Source organism: Ostrea edulis, chromosome 7 (genome assembly GCF_947568905.1).
Source record: "Ostrea edulis chromosome 7, xbOstEdul1.1, whole genome shotgun sequence".
NCBI lineage: Eukaryota > Metazoa > Mollusca > Bivalvia > Ostreida > Ostreidae > Ostrea > Ostrea edulis.
This window is the reverse complement of record NC_079170.1, coordinates 80507307-80520506: the sequence shown is the minus strand read 5'-3', so window position 1 is coordinate 80520506 and position 13200 is coordinate 80507307. Positions and strand designations below refer to the sequence as shown.

General features: G+C 35.0%; 1 pseudogene; it reads right to left on the bottom strand.

Moving 5' to 3' along the window:
* Nucleotides 1–3752: 3752 nt before the first annotated feature.
* LOC125654725 (uncharacterized) lies at nucleotides 3753–5532 on the bottom strand (annotated as a pseudogene).
* Nucleotides 5533–13200: the final 7668 nt, after the last annotated feature.

Sequence of the window (13200 nt, the reverse complement as noted above, 5' to 3'; positions counted from 1 at the left end):
ACTCCTATAAGCAATACACAATAGATAATTGGTCAAGCACAGACTCCTGGACACACCAGAGAAGGGATCAGGTGCCTAGGAGGAGTAAGCATCCCCTGTCGACCAGTCACAACCACCATGAGCCCTATATCCTGGTCAGGTAACGGAGTTATTAGTAGTCAAAATCAGTGTGCCAAGAACGGCCTAATATTCAATTTCAGAAAACAATGGATGAGTATGCAGTTTCGGATAAAAATCAAATATGTTTTATAACTTAATGACATATGACGGGTATGGATAGCAATTGTTTATATGACTGATTTATTTGACCTAAATTATCAATCTTAGTGAATGCAGGGGTTCCAACAATCTCGTTGAAAATCAGCATTTCGTAAATGCTATGCTTGATATAACGATCTAGTTTGCCAATGCAATCTATCATTGGGTGAAATGCTGTCTGATGTGTTTCATGTCGATTGCTAGGCTGTTCTTGGCACACTGATTTTGACTACGGATTACTCCATTTAGCTGATCAAGATATAGAGCTAATGGCGAGTGTGACCGGTCGACAGGGAATGCTTACTCCTCCTAGGCAACTGATCCCACCTCTGGTATATCGAGGGGTCCGTGTTTACCAACTCTCTATTTTGTTTTGCTAATAGGAGTTATGAAATTAATCATTGTTTGTTATCTTCGCCTTTCTTTGAATAAAGATCGGGTTGGTAAATATCGAAGACCCCAACTGCAGATCCTGAATGATTGAAGGCAGTATATTAGTGGTCAACTCCAAAAGTTGTGGAAAAAAAAATGATGACATTCTCTCTGGTTATGGAGATTCGCCCATCCAAATTTTATCCATGTATTACGCTTAGAAAATAATCACCGGGTTCGGAAACATCGAATACCCATACCCCGGTTTTTTTTTTATTTTCAATGGCGGAACGTGAGTATTATCATTTTTTTTCTGTCCGAAAAATTGTCAGTCACAATGCAGAACGTTTCCGGCCTTTAAAGGGACTGGTTCACGATTTTTGATAAAAATATTTTTTATTTTTGATGTTAAACATTAAAAATATAACTCATTTAATGTTGACAGCCAAAATTTTGACCTTCTGAATGCAAGAATAAGGGCAATATTTTAGCCTTTAATCTGTGTTATGTAAACAAAGACTCGAGTCTTTTTATGTAAACAAACAAACAAGTGAAATATTGATTTTTTAATATAATGCATTTTAATTTTGCATCTAGTCACAAATTTTAACTTGCACATGACACATTTTACCCCATTTTACCTTGAAATGTGAAAGATATAGTAAACCTAGATCGTTATCCATTTCTTTTGAAAATTTCGTTAAGAATAGCATACCACAATCTTTGTTTACAAAACAAATAATAAACTCTCTAAATTGGGCTTTTGTGATAATATATAACCTTAAGCTTCATGTGAAATCTTTCAAACACATTAGACAGTTGAATTTGATCATTAAAAGTGAAAAAAAAAATTGGGGGAAAATCGTGAATCAGTCCCTTTAATATATCAGACTTAGTAATAGCGTCTATGTACATGAACAAGGTGTATAAAGCATTGTGTGGATATACATGTACATTGTATGGGTGTATGCAACCTTCATCGGAAATTTCTCATTTAAAAATACATTTTCTAGATTTAAACAAAAAAACCCAAAAAACAACAACAACAACCCCAAAAATCCCAACCCAAAAACACACACAGACACACACATACATAGACAAACACATACACACACACAGAGACATGCACACATGCACAGATGCAATGTATTTGTAATTATATCAAAATAAATTTAAGCCAAGTAAAATGCTTGATCTAGAAACGTTTATCTTTTTAAGTATGAATTATTTAAGGAATGAAGCAAATTTTGACCTATGTTATACGATATAATGTAACTTGGTGCAGTTTCCGCTTGATATATGCCTTGTTTGACATGGAGAAAAAAGTTAAACGAATGTATTGCATTGTGCACGTTTTATTCCGTTGATTTTCAATTTCATAGAAAGCCTAAAACAGAATGGTGCTCCGAAATTACATGTAATTGTTTTTCTAAATAATGCCGTATTGGGTTACCAAGGGGGCGTGTCCCCATTGCAAGTTACATCATACAATACAAACTTTTTTTTAAGTGCTCAGCCAATCAAATCGGGTGTTACAAATAAATCAAATTATTGATCTCTACATTGAATTCAATTCTCTGTTTAATATGCACGGTGTATAACTGGAAATACACCCCACTCCCACAATGTGTACTTTTTCTACTGAATGCGGGACACATGCATTTTTGACAAACAAAACACATAAAATTTCAAGATTTACATGAATGGGATTAATCACAGTTCGCTATCTTAACCTTTTCATCTTGTGATCAGTCATCTAAAACATTACTTTATTAAACGCCACTCTTTTGGAATTCCCATGGACACGCGTTTTGCTCCTTTATTAGCTGACGTCTTTTTTACACTCTTACGAGGCAGAATTCATTCAAATGCTTTTTCATGAATAATATCAACGGCAAGTTAACAACTCAATTTGATTTCAGATTCTCCATGATCAATTTTCCATATTTATGTAGCAATATTCCATTATCACCTGCATGTGGTGTTTATATATCTCAACTGATTCGATACACCAGACCTTGTTCTGCGTATGATTCGTTTTTAAATCGAGGCAGGCTACAGACAAACAAGTTGATGTTAGAAGAGTTTTAACAGTCTCGTTTAAGGTCAGTATTTCCCAAATTATGTGGTTGTTATAATGATCTAGTTTGCCAACACAACCTGTCATTGGGCAAAACGCTGTCAAACGTGCTTCATACCGATTGTTAGACCGTTCTTGATACATTGATTTTGACTACGGATTACTCAGTTTACCTGATCAAGATATAGGGCTAACGGTGGGTGTGACCAGTCGGCAGGGGATATTTATTCCTTCTAGGTACCTTATCCCACTTTCGGTATATCCAGAGGTCAATGTTTGTCCAACATTCTGTTTTTTATTCATTATAGGAGTCATGGGATTAATCACTGTTATCTTCACCTTTCAGGAGAAGAAAAAATCCCTTGGTGTGGCCTTCAACTCGACATTTAGATATATCGACAACGTTTTATATATCAACAATAATCATTTTAATTCCTTATGGGGTTATGAGATTGACCAATGTTTGTGGTCTTCACCTAAATCTATATACCCCAATGAACTCGAAATAAAAAAAGCACTACAGAGTCTTCTTTATTTACATATGTATTTCATATTTCGATATTTGATTGAATATATATTAATGGCAAACTAATAACTCATGTTTGTGACAAATGGGATGAATACAGCTTCTTTATCTCCAACTTTACATATTTAAAATATAAAAACAGGTTCATATCAGTTGTTATGACTAAATGTTCAGAATGTTTCATTAAACCTGACATTCAATTTCAAAAGCATGGTATGCCAGCAATGTTATAAAATATTTTATGCATAAATATTGTTCTAACAATTCTCTATGGGATATTATATGCACAAGTCTTGTTCTAAAAAATTTCTATGGGAACTCATTTTTGTCATACAGACAAAAAGTCAATCCTTGATATTGTAATCAAATTTCAGTCGCATGCATCATTGTGTTAATTATCTACTAAATATGTTGTGTCAACAAAGACGTAATTCAAAGAATGTTCCCTTTATCTCAGTCTTTCAACAGACACAACAAAGTATGTAATCAATTTCAGTAGGAAGAAAGTCAAATCCCAACGGCGTTTATATGGATTTTATACATGCATGGTTATACTATCTACTAACGTGAGAGCAGAGTATTGGGTTTGTGTGAAAATGAACATTTTATTTTTGCTCCGAGAATAACTATATGTGGAATGCTAATGACAATGATTAATAGCAGTAAAATATTGAGGGTATGCTTTACAATTTTGTGTTGATAAAATACACCTCTTGACACTCTGCCCTTCTTGGAATTTGTTTGTTATGAGCACACGCAGGGTTCAAATGGTACCAGAAAATACGGAATCCAGCATCGTGAATCTTTTTCAGAACAAGCAGTTGATCCGGTGTATCCCCTTTACCATGGAATTCTACATAGAGCTGTGATACACTAGCTAGTTCGTTGGTATTGATCATATCTGGAATGCTCCCCCATTCTGCACCTTCAACATCAGCTTTAACAATAGTAATAGGCGAAGATTGATGATGCAAATCGGCACGAATTTTCTTTAATGGGGCTATAAATCCAGCGCCGAATTTTTTGTATTCGCTACCGATTCCAAGTTGATAAAACCAAACCCGTGGTGAGTGTTGGTGAGTCCCGAACGGTGTTGTAGGGTCAAAGGAATAGACACTGCAATCATATGTTGCTGCAATTTCGTCGTCAAAAGAAAAATCGTTTAGGACTCCAAATGAATATACAATACAAGGATTTCTATATTGCAACATTTTATCGTGACATACATCCCATCCACCATCGGTAATCCATCCTAATCTCAGTACTTGTTGACAGAAAAATTGAGTAGTTTCGATATACTTGAAATACAAATCAGTGATGTCACGGGTTTTCATCTTTCTTATCTCTTCTTCACTTGGTAAATCTAAGGACAAGGAAGTGGCAGTTTTATCCCTAAGATTTGGTTGAACAAAGTATACAGCATAACACTTATTGAATTTGGTGGTTGCACAATGAAATAACCTATCAAACCACACAATTCTTAAACCACTGTCGTAAAGCAATCGCAAGCTATTTAATAGTTGAATGTAGTCCTGCTTTTTCGTATCTTTGGGATCAAAGTGGAGTTCCAAGAAGAGTTGTTTGACTTTTAGAATAGATTTTTCTTGAACCATCGTGTGGATTAAACCAAGACCTGATGTTGCACTCACAGACATAGTCAGGATATCTATGACGCTGTTGGGCGTTTTTGTTTTATGAATCCAAGACTGCAGAGTATTTGCAGACGAGAGCGGAGTTGCATGTATGCTACTTTTATATCTAGAAACCATGTCAGCCGAAAAAGTGCTTTCTGGAAATACTGTATTAGACAGGAAGACAACACCGTTCTCTTTGGGGCGTACGCGGGATCGGCACATACATACCAACCATTCCGCCTTGCCTCGCCTGCACGGTCTTTGAAAGCACAAAATGTTTGAATTGTTGTGACGTAGCGATGATACAAGCAGGCAATGACTTCTTCAGAGAGCGAATTAATTTCATTATCAACAGGTATCTTAAGTGGCAAATCTCCGTGTCCTTTGTATTTGTCTTGCAAAGTCAAGATACAGTTTTTGTCATATGCTAGTGTATACTTTCTAATATACTTTTGATATTTTTCAGCATCAGAGGGATTAAAGGAATTCGGTTTTGGTGTAGGTTTCTTGTTGGAATTGGGAATGCTCTTTGTTGGTTCGCTATTTTCAGTCTTGTGTGTTTCTTTGAGTTCATTATTCATTGATGACTTGCTATACGTCATGTACATACACGCTAGTCCAAGAGACAAAGCCGCAGCAATGATAAAGTTGGACTTTTTCATAGTGTAACCTGTAATAATGAAACATATATTTTATTTATAGAATTCGCAAAATAGTGTAATGATTAAAAATATTCAGCAAGTCTGTTTGTCACTGAAGAGACATTATTTGTCGAAATGCGCATCTGGTGCATCAAAATTGGTACCGTATAAGTTTTACATTGTAACAACTTTCTGATTCGCAAGTTACGTCTTCATATGAGTGAAATATTTTCGAGAGGAACGTTAAACAAGATTCAATCAAGCAATTAACGATAAAGATAAATGCATGTCATATTGGCCTAAATTTACAATAATTAAATCCCGGAAAATATTCAGATTTCATGGTATAGATATAATAACATCTTGATTTTCTATGTCCAAGAGCTTACGTGAGTTGGACTCTAATTTGGTGAAGATTGATGTTACATTGATTCCATGATTTTTAATTAGCTTTAAAATAATAGTCAGTGGTATCTCCTAAAGTCATGTATATTCTCCAAATGAGGCTGATATATCATAGCGAAACTAGTCCCACCCCTAGTGTGTCCAGGGGTACGTGTTTGTCTGATCCCACCCCTAGTGTGTCCAGAGGTACGTGTTTGTCTGATCCCACCCCTAGTGTGTCCAGGGGTACGTGTTTGCCCAACTATCTATTTTGTATTGCTTATAGGAGTTATGAGATTGCTAATTGTTTGTTATTTTGCCTTTAGAAGAGTACCTTCATTTCTAACCATAAGAGCATGTTTAACTGCAAAAGAAAGTTTCTCGAATGTTTATGAAAACATATGGGCAGGTTAAAATATCCACAAGTATTGTAAATATTTTCCTGTTAAATTCAATATGGCCAACGTACGAAGTTCTACCTATAATCGGCCCTTTCTCAATAAATTACATCGATATTCGTGAAGAAAGACCACCCTTTTCAGCAACTGATTACTTAGAATATTGTAAAGGTCAACGAAGTATTCAAGGAAAATAATAATAAAAAAGCTAGTATGACATTTGTAACATAATAAAGTAACCTTACCTAACGGGACAATTAACTCTAAGAATTGGCATTTTGTCATTTTTGAGCTACCATTTATATTCGACAATTAATCGGATGTTTGGGAGTTAAATATTGGTCCAAAACTACAATTCCGACTTACAGGCGAATTTTAAGATTGGTATTTTCCCGGACGGCGTAATGTATAGTATCTTAACCAACATCGATGACAAAGGTCTGGACATATATTATTTGTGAATAAATTCCTCCAATTTCTATTATACACAATTTGGAATTTTGCAAAACCCTATGACATCACATGAAGGATATATATATATATGTTATTTCAGAGTTCAAACATTTCGGTTGAGCATCACTGAAGAGATTTAATTTGTCGAAATGCGCATCTGGTGCATCAAAATTGGTACCGTGTAAGTTGTAATTGTAATTGTAATTAAAAGATTTATATAGCGCCCTATCAACATTAGTTCTCTAAAGCGCTTTACAAATGTGAAAAAAAAGATAATATAAAATCAATAACATACATGTGAATAAAATATTCATAGTGTCAGAATTAAAATGCATAAATATTATTGTTAATATATAGCGATATGATATGATTACCCTAATAACATATGAAACAATTTAAAACAACCCTTAGGAATAATTCAATACATAAAAAGGACGTAGGTATAATAACAAACAGCGGTTTTTTATTATTATTTTTTTATTTTTTTTTTTAAATATATATAATTCAATAACAAAGCAGGAAAATATGCAGTTCCAAAATATATTTAAATCACTAGCGCGTTCTCGATTTTAACATCCATCCTCAGGTGAATACAAATATTGAGTATTCAATATTGTATTCACTTGAGGATGGATGTTAAAATCCAGAAAGCGCTAGTGATTTAAATATATTTTGGAACTGTATATTTTCCTGCTTTTTTATTAAATTATTTTGACTGCGTGATATCAACTCTTTCAACAGACATGGTTTAGGTATTTTGAAATAAAAAATGTGCTGACAGTGCCGGTGAATTCCTGTCCTCTCCGACACTTGCTAGGGACTTCAAACTGACAATTTGTATTGGGAATGTTTGCTTTCAATTTCAATAGTGGCTGCGTATTTGTTATATACAGATGAAAACTGTATCTAAGTAAACATTAAATACGTAAGATCTTTATTAAGAATAAGTTAACCTTATAGGTCAAGGTCATAAGGTCAAGCTTCACAAAATAATAAGGTGTTGTTATAAATAATCTATACATAAAATATGAAAGCCCTACTTCTGGTTGTATTGGATTGATCAAACTCCAAGGTGAAAAAGATCAAACACCGCTGTGTACAAGATCTTGACATAAAGATTCTATATGCAAAATATGAAAGCCCAACCTAAAATAGTTCCAAATATCTTTAATAGATTATGCTTTCTTAAAAGTAGATCAAACTCCGAGTTAAAGGTAACAAGATCAAAGATCAGGATTTGAAATGAAAAGTATTGCCATAAGAAATATATATGTATACATATAAAATATGAAAGATTTACCTTAAATAGTTCAGGACATATTGTGTCGGTCAGATTTGTATCAAAAGTAGGTCAAACTTCCTGGTCAAGTTCACAAGATCATGCAACATTGCATCACATTAAAGGTATTTTCGTACAAAAATGTAGTGCAAAATATGAAAGCCCTAGCTTAAATAGTTCAAGAGATTTTTTAAAAGATTTTCGCATATAGCACTTTTATCTCCATTATGCCCACACCCTTCCCCGGGGACCATGGATTGTACAAACTTGGATATACTCTGTAAATTTGAACTTTTCTGACCTAGTGGTGTTTGAGAAGAATTTCAAAGATTCTCTCTACATATTCGAATCTAAAACTTTGATCCCCTGTTTTAACCCCACCCTACCCCCAGGGGCCATGATTTGAACAAACTTGAATCTTCACGATGACAGGAAGCTTTCGTGTGAATTTGAACTTTTCTGACCCAGTGGTTCTTGAGAAGAATATTTTAACGATTTTACCCTCTGTATTCGCATTTAAAACTTTGATCCCCGATTGTGTCCCCACCCTACCCCAGGGGATATGATTTGAAGATGACTGAATCTGCACTATATCAGAAAGCTCTCATATAAATTTCAACTTTTTTGGCCCAGTCGTTTTTGAGAAGATTTTCCGTATATATTTGCATGTAAAATGTTGATCTCCTGTTGTAGCCCCACCCTTCCCCCGAGGGATACCATTTGAACAAACGTGAATCTGCACTATGTCAGGAAGCTTTCATGTAAATCGGAGCTCCTTCTGGCTCGTTGGTTCTTGAGAAGAATATTTTTAACGATTTTCCCTATATATTTGCTTGTAAATCTTTAATCCCATATTGAGGCCCCCACCCTACCCCTGGAAGCCATGGTTTGAACAAACCTGAATTCCCACTATGTCAGAAAGCTTTCACGTAAATTTGAACTTTTCTGGCCCTGTAGTTTTTATTGAGAAGATTTTTAAATGACCCCACCCTATTTTTGCATTGTCGTAATTATCTGCCCTTTGAAGGGGACATGGCCTTTCTTATGAACAAACTTGAATTCCTTTTACACAATAATGCTTTGTGCCAAGTTTGGTTGAAATTGGCCCCGTCGTTCTACAGATGATGACGACAGACAACGAACAGATTTTGATTAGAAAAACTCACTTGAGCTTTTGGCTTAGGTGAGCTAAAAATCAAGATCAGTTTTCGAGATCGGTTTTCAAAATACATAACTCTTAAGCAATAACATGGATGAAAGGTGGATGAAGTAAACGAAATGTTAACTGTTTGATTTGTTGGGGAAAAAAATAAATATCGATGTCACATTCCAAGATATTATTTAAACAAAGGTAAACACATCAGAATATTGATATGAAATTGTTTTGTTAAAAAGTAAATATCGGCATCATTTTCAAACAGTGGGAAAATCATTAGAGCATCAATGTGAAACTGTAAACAGTTTCTGTCAAAAAGTTGTACCGACTTAAAAGCGGGTTAATTGCAAATCCCTCCAAAATAGCCTTAAAATACAACCAAATTATTGGCGAGTATATACGGTACGAGAACATGCAAAGTTTAAATGATCATGTCCTGCAAAGAAACTCTAAATAATTTTAAAAAGAAAATGAATTCATATATGTTGGGACCTTTATTCACATCCAAATGAAACATGTTGCTGGGTATACCATTATCTAAAGAGATATGCCAAATTGAAGATACAATGCTTTACAAATATGAAGTAAAAATAAACATCAGGAAAAGGACTAAAGGCAGAGATTATGAAACAATGAGCCTGTTTCCAATTTTTGTAATCTTTTACGGGTCAAAATGGTACAACGTCTGCTGTCTAACAATATTTTTTGTCATTTCCATCTTTCACTCTCTTTATACGGACTTAGATTATAGCAGTCTTCACGTCGTATGCATGACGCGGCCATGGCAGGAGTGGTGTTCGATATCACGACCTCTCGTAGCCGAAAGGTCGTGAGTTCTAGCCCCGCTAATGCCAAGGCACCATCAAGCGTCAAGAGATTGCTCATTCACATAGCGCTCGGCATTTGGAAGTGAGAATCAAGGGTCCTGAGCTCTAGGCATAGGTCTAAATTTGTGGTACTTCACCTACAACTGATGACGTCTTAATGCAAAGTGAAGATAACGAACAGTGATCAATCTCACAACTCCTACAAGCAATACAAAATAGATAGTTGGGCAAACACGGACCCCTGGACACACCAGAGGTGGTATCAGGTGCCTAGGAGGAGTAAGCATTCCCTGTTGACCGGTCACACCCGTCGTGAGCCCTACATGTATATCCTGATCAGGTAAACGGAGTTTAGCGTTTGATGAATGAGCAATCACTAGCTTTTTTAAGTCTTAGGTTTGACGCGGTCATGGCACAAGCGGGCCTCGAACTCACGACCTCCCGTTACTAATAATTATAAAGCACAGCCCACAGGTTCCGCATATCGTGGTGAAAACCAAACAGGACCCCTCAACACCAGGTTTCTGTAGAGTGAAACTCAACGGAAACTTGCGGAAACTGTGTCATCTTTTACACACTGCATAAACCTTTCTGGAAAACTCAACGCCATGTTTCCGTTTTCATCCAATGTATGGTTTTAGGTTCATGGTTAGATAGAACAAATTCTTTGTAAGTATTAAATGGATAAGAGATCTAGAAATTTAACAAACATCCGTCAGAATGTTTCTTATGAAGAAACACACAAACACACGACATATCCCCAACTCTAGGTATATAACTCTCTTTTGCTTTACGTCTTTTTACTACCTTTGTTGATGTTCAGTTTGAATTACATAATTTTAAATCATTTGGAATTGATGATCTAAACTGTTGGAATTGGTGATAACTTTCATTCAGAACTTGAAGTTGAATTGGTGATGTCAATGATTCAAAGTTCATAAGTAAATACTTACGAAGTCGCCACTTCATAGATACAAATTCTACCTCCAGATGGTATCGTCAGCATGAACAGGTGCCAGGTAACACACGCGGATCAACCTACATTATAATACCTAAACTAATTAGTATTCATAATAATCAATCTACATTATAATATATTATATAACCTTATTAGTATTTGAAATAATTAACCTGCATGATAATATCTAACCTAATAAGTATCAATAATAATCAACCTAAATTATATTGCCTAACCTAATTTGTATTTATAATTATCAAACTGCATTATAATGTCTAATGTAACCTAATTTGTATTGATTATAATCAGCCTAAATTATAATATCTTACCTAACTAGTATTTATAATAATCAATCTATATTATAACAAATTATATAACCTAATGTGGATTTATATTAATAAACCTACATTTTAGTACCTAACGTAGTTTATATCTATATTAATCAACCTACATGATAATACCTAACCTAATTAGCATTCTATAATAATTAATCTATATTACAATACCTAATATATCCTAATAAGTATTTATATTAATTAACCTACATGATAATACCTAACCTAATTTGTATCTATAATAATCAACCTACATTACAATTTCTAACCTAAATAGTATTCTATAATAATTAACCTGCAGTTTCTTACTTATGAAAGGTGGAGATAACGAAAAGTGATCAAACTCATAACTCCTGTAAGCAATGCAAAATAGAGAGTTAGGCAAACACGGACCCCTGGACACACCAGAGGTGGGATCATGTGCCTAGGGGGGTTAAGCACCCCCTGTTGACCGGTCACACCCGCCATGAGCCCTATATCTTGACCAGGTAAACGGAATTATCCGTAATCAGAATCAATGTACCAAGAACGACCTAAAATCATCATGAAACACGCCAGACAACATTTGACCCAATGATATGTTGTATTGGCAAACTAGATCATTATAACGACCATAAAATTTGTGAAATGCTGATTTTAAACATATGGCATGTTTCAAATAGGGAAAATCAGTGGGGTGCATTGTCATGGTATCTAATGTCAATTAAGAGATGTTATTTATAAAATGATGTCGCTATTTTCATTGATGGCAAAAGAGAACCATAAAAAACCGAATTTTTACTGATACGTAAAAATATATCGTTCACGGAATCCGGAAAACCCCACCACAATGTACTTGACCAATATTAGCCGTGTTTGATCTTACAGTGTCTCGTGCATAATACATTTATATAAGATAAAAGTTTTATATAAAGGAATAGCTGTGGTAGATCATTTTACCGTGAATTGTCTCCGCTAAATAATCGCTTTCTATGAATACGCTCTGCACACTACGGCGGAGACAGAAGGTCCCTAGCCCTAAAAACGTCTTTCTCCTCATTTGATCCGACGGGAAAGCGTGTCAATTTGTAACTACACCCAGGTACGCAACAACAGGTATCGGGCATGCTTCACGGGTGTATATGACAATGATTTGTTTACGTATGATATGGTAAAATTGTGATGATAATATGCGAGCTAGATCCGAAGGGAACCGCATTTTCCTCGGGCGTCACCTAAGGGAAAGATAACAGGTGCTGGTACCTCATTGGGAGAACTCACTGGAAAACGGTGCGCGCTCTGTGGATTCAATGTAATTAGAAATTTCAACAAAACGGTCAAAAGACATAAATGGTGATAAAAAAATATAAAATCGGTGAAGGACAGTGATTATCTCCGAGGAATAAATCATGACTCTCAGAATTAGCTTTCAAAAAAATATCTAATCAAACTTTTTAAAACAACTATGAAAGTTTTGCTATAACAGTACATGCAGTTTTGTACCCCGTTTTCGGAGATTCGGGGTGTATAAATTGCTATTTTGTCCGTTTGTCCGCATGACCCTAACCTCGAAGCTTGACTTATTTTTGAAACACTTTAACCTTGGCCATGACCTTTGAGTGGACGGTGATAGGGTTTTCATGTTTTACATGTGCATTCCTTGTGACAGCGCTTTTCGTTTTGTACCAAACTGTTTAATTCATTGACCTAGGCCACACATAGACATAGGTATTTCACAAACACTTTTTGTTCATAATAGTAAATCTAAAATATTATATCGATCTATCTATCTATCTATCTATCTATCTATCTATCTATCTATCTATATCTATATATATATAAGCACTGAAAAGGCCACGCCACTGTTGGTTATTTAAAACTCAAATTTTCGAAGCAACTTGCGTCTTTATCAAGAGACGT